The 7,004-nt window shown below is 36.6% G+C and overlaps 1 protein-coding gene across 1 annotated transcript in view; it reads right to left on the minus strand.

Moving 5' to 3' along the window:
* Positions 1-6,844: 6,844 nt before the first annotated feature.
* The window catches only part of LOC118242024, a 2,942-nt gene continuing 2,782 nt past the window's right edge, over positions 6,845-7,004 (minus strand). The window contains exon 3 of the mRNA XM_035530212.1: positions 6,845-7,004. This exon is cut by the window's right edge and continues 806 nt beyond it. The gene's annotated coding sequence lies outside the window, so the exon portion shown is untranslated.

Below are 7,004 nucleotides of genomic sequence, written 5' to 3' on the forward strand. Positions count from 1 at the left end.
TTCCCTGTCATGTGTTTAGTTCCGTTCCATAGTTTCGTTTTGTTCTCACATTGATTGCGTACACCTGTCCCTCGTTTCGAGTTCGTGTATTTAAACCCTGTTGTGTGCCTTGGTCGTTGCTGTTCATTGTTTGTTTGTTTGTTTCGTTGTTTCATTTTTTGAATTAATGTTTGCTGGTCGTTTGTATTTCGTGCCTGTGTGTTTATCTTAGCCTTCGTGTTGCCTAGTCCTGAGTGTTCCCTTGCCTTAGTTATAGCCTGTTTCCCTAGTTTGCCTTCGTGTGTTTTTGTTTTGTAATGTATCCCAGTACTCTCCGTGTCGGCTATGTGACCCTGGACTGCCTAAACGACCCTGATTTTGGATTTGCCCCTATTAAATCTCGCTCCTCCAGCACATGCCTCCTTACCGCTCAACGCTACACCCTTGATAATTCATATGTCTCATGGAGCTAAAACTCCAGTAATTATAATGGCATTGCTAGTTTTGTGCATGCTCAGAAAAAAAAAAAAATCCACAGCATTTATAAAAAGTTATTTGACCTAACTGTCTCTTTATCATTTCCTCCTCTATTTATAGGAGGAGATGGTCTCATCTTCACATGACTGCACCAGGGCAAAGGCAGTCTGAAGTCATTCATTTTCATTCAAGAATGACAGAGTTTGTAGGAGCAGGAGAAAGAGCATTGTGGTTATAGTAAATGACTGCACAGTGTAGTCACCACTGGCCGGTTACCTCACATATGAGAGTCACACTTAACTTTCAGAATGTCTAACATTGCAGGCGACTATTTAGCACAAGACATCTTTATATAAACATGTTTCTAAATTCAAATTTGAATATGTTGGTTGTTTTTTTTTCCAGGTTCACCACAACCCCAATTTTCAGAGGACTATTGAATATTGAGACTATTAATAATAACAAATCATTAAAGAGGGAAGACAAAAAAAGGAAATAATGATAACAGAAATTAAAATACAATAATAAAATTCAATAATAAGTATTTACAAGAAGATCAAATTAAATTAACAGATAAAATTAAATAGATAAACACTTAATATATTTAATTAGTGGTTACAGTATAATTAATTAGAATTTAGAATCATTGTTTAATGGGTCTGTGAGGGAGAGGGGGTGAGTGTGTATAAGAGAGAGATCGTAACTGGGCCAGAGAATATTAGTTTGTAGTGTAAATAGATTATATGGTGTATTACAGGGGGCTAGATGTGTCTGCTTTCCTTGTGGTGTTTTTACTGGGATGGTCACTGTTGTAGATAATTGATGAGAAGGTGTCCGGATAAAGTCAAAATGAGCATTTTTTTTATGGATACCTATAATTTTCCCATTGAAATGAAGCCCCTTAGTAAGTTTTTCCAGTGAGTAATGGAGATGGTATTTTTTGATTTCCAGTTCATGAGGATAGATTTCTTGGCAATGGTTAATACTGTAAATATTGCTATGGAAGATTCCTGATGCATCTCCCAGTAGACATTGCTGGAGATAAAGACAGAGGGATGTTTAAGGAGTGTTATAAGAAATTTGAAACTTATTGCCAAAATGTTTTATAGGTGTACAGTGTCATATGGCCTGTATATAATAATCTCTGGTGTTTTGTGTGCATTGTGTACAGATTTCAGAGGAGGTGAATCCCATTTTAAATATCTTGTGCCTGGTGTATTGTATTTTCTGAATGGCTTTGTATTGGATAAATTGTAGGTAATTGGAGATTATTAAAAGAGATTATTCTTGCACATTTGTGTACAGAAATCAGTTCTGGCAATGATCTTCTTTCCATTGTCTGGTCAGTAGGATTATTGTTAGATCTGATTTTTATATTATTTTGTGCAATTTAGATAGGAATTTGTTTGTAGTTGATGCACTGTTAGAGTCTGAAATTGGCCCAGGGTAGATATAATGTGTTTTCTTTTAATTAGATTTTTGGAGAGCATAAGAGATTTTAGCTGATGGAATTTGAGAAACTAATTTCTGCTAATATTGTATTTATAAGAATGTTGTAATAATGCTATATTTCATGGGAGGTTGTGACAGTGACAACAGTGTTATTGTGCTTGCGAGCTGTGTTAACTTTATGAGTATATGCCATAACATTTAAAGTTCTTTAATCAGAGTTGTTCCAAATGGTAGATTTGTTAAAAATATTCCAATTCAAAGGCATCCTCCTTTCATCACTTTCAGAGTCACACAGCATCTCTCTCTCTCTCTCATACGAATGAGTACAGAAACCAGACATTACCCAAGATCCCATATAACTTCCTCCCTTAATGGTTTCCTGCATCAACAGCCCCAGACTCAATTCAAACATAATTCAAAACAGAATACAAATGACCTCAGTGATGAGTTCGAGTAATGGAGGACAAGGCTAAAACCCTGGGCTTTTTAATCTCAGCCCATATGTCATCACCATAACTAATGTGCTGCATTCTCAAAGTCCTGCTTTGTGCTGGAACATGTGCTTAGTCCTAATGAAAAAAAAAAAAATTGGTTACAGTGGATTAATGGTCTTCATGTATTTATGCCTTGCACAGCTAGACCCTGAGCAGTAAGTATAGCTGTGAAGTTGTAGAAAAAGACATGCGAGAAAGAAGCTCAAGTCATGTGTTAAAAGGTTAACAAAAAGGGAAGCTGGATCAGCAGGATATCTCAACTGTGTAGCCAATAAGTTCTCTTTTCATGAATTGTGTAGTAACTCAATATACGGAATTCTTTCTTTTGGTTCTCTATTCCACCCACAAAATACTTTGGAGTTATGTCCAACCGTTTGTCTGAAACTTTGCTCAAACACTAACCAGAAGTATCTCTCAGAGGTAACATTAGACAGAATTATGGTGCATTATTTCTGCCCATAGTTTCCTCCACACCGTCTGTTAATGGTCCTAAGTGGTTTTCCTTTGGGTTTTTGCAACTTTCATAGACCAGACCCTGGCAGAGTCAGTCTTACTCATTTGCGAACATCTGCACAAAACTTCAGGAGAGTGATCACCCAATGGCAAAGCCCAGACTCTAATGCACTTTGCAATGACCTCTGACCAAACAGGTCATAGCAGTCTCTCACAAACTACACATGAAAGTTAATACAGTCAGAGCGAAGTTGCGCTGTTATAATGCAGTGTAACAGAGCACTGTGAGAGATGCAATTTCCTGAAGCCTTGATGCTGAGGCAGTTTAGCTTGCGGTTTGGATGTATATTTCAGAGATTAAATGGGGGATTGTGGGTGGGTACGGTGTCTAGTGATTTTGGTCTGGAGCTTTGCCAGTAATTTCAAATAATGTGTCATTTTCCCATATACAAGAGTGGGACTATGTTTGCTGCTTCTGATCTCATCATTTGCATCTCTGAATGATGGGTCTGTGTCTCATAAAAATTCAGAAAGGCAAATATCAAACCTCCTATTACCAGAACACATGTTGGTCGAGAGTTTTCATTATGGAGAGCATATTTTCTTTCAAATATTTGTCGATTCTACGTTTTTCCGATACCACAATAAGTGACACATTCTTAAGGACTTATTTTGCAATACATCACCCAGCAGCAAAGTAACCAAGCTAAGCGAAGCAATTAGTGATCATGCTTTTAAATAATAATCCTTATTACAAGATCAGGGAAGCTCAGCCTGATTTTAACATTTTATATGAATTATAAAAGGCTTCAATTACTGAAGCCATCACACTCCTGCGTATCTTTCCATGCTATTTGTGGCTCATCACCGTCCCACAGTTTATGGTGTCAGTGTGACTGGTGCAGCCACCTAGACCTTGCTAATGGGATGCAGGCTTCATTTAGCACCATAGGTGCGTTCTCTGTTGCACAGACTGCAGTGTCTCCTCTGTGTAATCCAATACGGAGAACAGGATTACTAAACAGAATGGATTCCTGGCTTCTGCCTGACTATGGGCCTTAACAGTCTCTCTGAAATGCAACATTAACTGTAAAGCAGTTCACATTCAGTCAATGAATCATACAACTCAGCAATGTGGTATGTGTTGGTAATGACCTGCATTCAGGGTCTGAGGTGAATACAATACTTTTATTAAATGTACGGTTTCTGTGTTCTATTCTACATTCTGTCAGATTAATGAAGTGGTTAAGAGAGACCAATCTCCCTTGTTTTTCTCTCTTAATTTAACATGAAAGATGTATGATGACTTCATATAGACTGCACAGTCTCAAGGTTTTCCAGTATCTGATGACCTTTGGCCATTGCATGTATGGTCTATTGTTCACAGACAATATCAATTGGGGGGAAAATATGTTAAATAACAATCATGGGGACATTAGAACAGCACTGTAACAGAAAATGAGGAAGATCTGGATGATTCAACAAGAGAATGTGGAAATCCCAGAGTTTATTAAAAAGCAAGAGCGAAAAGACAAAAGAATAAATAGATGTGTTTCTTGCTACATGTTCAAAGACTGATCCACTCTGACAGCCCCAGTCTCTGGCGTATATGTGTGTGTGTGTGCGTGCGTGCGTGCGTGCGTGGGTGTGTGTGTGTGTGTGTGTGTGCACCCTTGAGATCTGATTAGCTCCCACCATGTTAGACAACATTAAACCAGTTCCTTTGCAGTGTGACTCCACATCATTGTGTGTGTACTAAAAGAGTGCTCTCGCCTCATTATGAGCAAATCTGGCTTCTCACTGGAGTTTTACACTACTACTACTACTACTACTACACACACACACACACACACACACACACACACACACACACACACACACACACACACACTGACCCTGACCCAGTGAGCTCCAGACAAATTGTGGAAGACAGAAGCCTCTTCAGACAGACACATACACACACACACACACACACACACACACACACACACACACACACACACACACACACACAAAACATTTTCAATGATTGATAAAATTATTTTTTTTCTAACAAAAACTTAAAGCATTTGATTCATGATCAGTGACCAGTAAGCCTTTTAGACATAAATGTTTTAAGAAAGGTTGTAGCCCAAAATCTGTCCTAGTACTTTTAGTTTGTGGCTTTTCTTGGTCTAATATACTTTGACAACCCTATTGTTATAAATATCACATGAATATTATTTGGTTTAACCAGTCAACAAAGAACAATAGCCAATGGTAAGATATATGGCCCATAGGGTGTCCTTGTTGATAACTAGAATAGATGCAACCTTAATGTTTAAAATGGCATTAGGTCTAATAGTGCAACAACCAAATGCAATACATGGTGACACTGAAAATGTTTTGATACACCTTTCTCTCATTTATTCCCAACTGCGATACTCCAATCAAAATACTCCAAAACTCCATGTAATGAGAACCACAGATGTGAAACATGGTTCCAATAAACAGAGAAAAAGTACAATAAGTATCTGAATGTCATTAGAAACCAAATGCACCATTAGGCTTTAGTGTTTTATTGACTAATTACTTTGTAGTAATAATTACTAATTATTTGTATAAATGTCTGACATCAAGGCCTAAGTAAGTATTCTATAACTTCTACCTCAATTTTGGTACTAGCAGTAGTCTAATTGATTATTCAGCAAAAAACAGGGCATGTTTACCAGGTTATCTTAACAATAGCCTTCTGTTTCCCGTGCTGGTCAGTTTATTTATTACTGTATGATTTCCTTTGTTTTTCTTGTTACATTCGTAAAATGGTCCTTGATAAAGAATGAATGATCCTTCTGAAGGCTACCGCATTTTAACACAACTTGTCTCATGAGATGTACGTTAACCGGAGCGGTGACTTTGAAGCCTTGCCAAAAACTTTCCTCCGGTAATTCATACGGCCTCCCGCGACCTTGTCAGAGTGCTGTCTCAGCACTTTTCCTCTGCTCATTTCTGTATGAATCATGAGGCGCCTTTGTAGATAAAACAGGCGACTTGTCACAACCTAAAGGGAATGAGAGCTGTGTGGCGGCGCAAAACCATTCGCTGCGTTTTATCAAAAAGCTGGCCTAAGCAACCATATATTTATATATATATAAAGCTGGCCTAAGCAACCATATATATATATATAAAGCTGGCCTAAGCAACCATATATATATATATATATATATATATATATATATATATATATATATATATATATATATAAAGCTGGCCTAAGCAACCATATATATATATATAAAGCTGGCCTAAGCAACCATATATATATATATATATATATATATATATATATATATATATATAAAGCTGGCCTAAGCAACCAAACTAAAACAGAGTTCTTTCTCTCGAATATATGTATATATATATATATATATATATATATATATATATATATATATATATATATATATATATATATATATATATATAAGAATCAGGTTATTTGTTTGAATACAATTTAAATATATGTAATCAACCATAATTCTAAAAGATTGCTGGGTAAAGGAGACTAAGACAACACAAATTAGCTGAATATAATGGTCAGACACGTTCAGAGATGCCAATTTCACAGCGAGGCGCTGACGTTTGCTTCAACAGAGCGAGAAATGCTGCCACCTTCTGACTAATTCTATTAGTGCTCATGAGTGTTGTAAGGCAATCTTAAAGAACATTTTAGGTCACTGCAAAGGGTGACATGTTTTTGCATGTTTTATGTTTATGTATATGTATGTATATGCATATGTATGTATGTGTATGTATATGTATGTATATGCATATATAATCAGAAGAAGATTCCAGGTGAGTAACTGCAGTGTACCATTGCAAAGTATGTAGAGATATTCAAAATTGTAGCGTGTGTGTGTGTGTGTGTGTGTGTGTGTGTGTGTGTGTGTGTGTGTGTGTGTGTGTCTCCCTTTGTGTTTTTATTCTGTTGCTTGTAGTAAGTGCAAAAATGAAGATAATAAGATAACATTTTATTGATCCCGGTGGAAATTATTATTATTACCACATCATTATAAATACATAAATAATAGCAATAAATACATTACCGTGGACCTGGTCATTGCCCCGGTCATTCCGTCCCAAAGGTAAAGGATAAATATCTATTGCTAT

This window comes from Electrophorus electricus, chromosome 9 (assembly GCF_013358815.1).
Source record: "Electrophorus electricus isolate fEleEle1 chromosome 9, fEleEle1.pri, whole genome shotgun sequence".
Taxonomy (NCBI): domain Eukaryota; kingdom Metazoa; phylum Chordata; class Actinopteri; order Gymnotiformes; family Gymnotidae; genus Electrophorus; species Electrophorus electricus.